The sequence below is a fragment of the Chrysochloris asiatica genome, unplaced genomic scaffold, assembly GCF_000296735.1.
Source record: "Chrysochloris asiatica unplaced genomic scaffold, ChrAsi1.0 scaffold00182, whole genome shotgun sequence".
NCBI lineage: Eukaryota > Metazoa > Chordata > Mammalia > Afrosoricida > Chrysochloridae > Chrysochloris > Chrysochloris asiatica.
This window is the reverse complement of record NW_006408700.1, coordinates 2787883-2788413: the sequence shown is the minus strand read 5'-3', so window position 1 is coordinate 2788413 and position 531 is coordinate 2787883. Positions and strand designations below refer to the sequence as shown.

The window sequence follows — 531 nt, the reverse complement described above, 5'->3', positions numbered from 1 at the left end:
ACAATCACAGAATACCCAACCACTCAGAGCTGCCACACATAACATATGTGGATCCATTTTGTTTTAGACTATCTTGTTTTTCTGGGCATTTTTTCTCCCCTAAAAGGTGAAATGCACCTTCTTTGATCATCTTGAAGATCTTGAATGCATTTTCAGCTCCTTGTCAGATACTTATATTTATTTTAAATCTCTTGGGACTTTTCCTAAAATCACGATTTTATGAACTATACTTCCTAACAAGCAGGGGCCTTGGTGGCACAGTGGAGTACACACTGAGCTGAAGTTCAGAGCTAACAGCAGCTACATGAGAGAAAGGGGTGGCTGCCTGATTCTGTAAACATTTAGTCTTAAAAATCCTCTGGTAAAGCTAGACTCTGTCCTATAGGGTTGTTCTGCGTTGGAATGAACTCAGTAGTAGTCAGTTTAATTTGGTTTCCTAAACTGAGTAATCCTAACTCTGGAATCCTAACTGATTCCTAAACTGAGTAATCCTAACTGAGTAATCCTAACTGAGTAATCCTAACTCAGTAA

General features: G+C 38.8%; 1 protein-coding gene across 2 annotated transcripts in view; it reads right to left on the bottom strand.

The window, feature by feature from the left end:
- STXBP5 (syntaxin binding protein 5 (tomosyn)) overlaps positions 1-531 on the bottom strand; it is a 209563-nt gene that overhangs the window by 147122 nt on the left and 61910 nt on the right. The window lies entirely within an intron of this gene.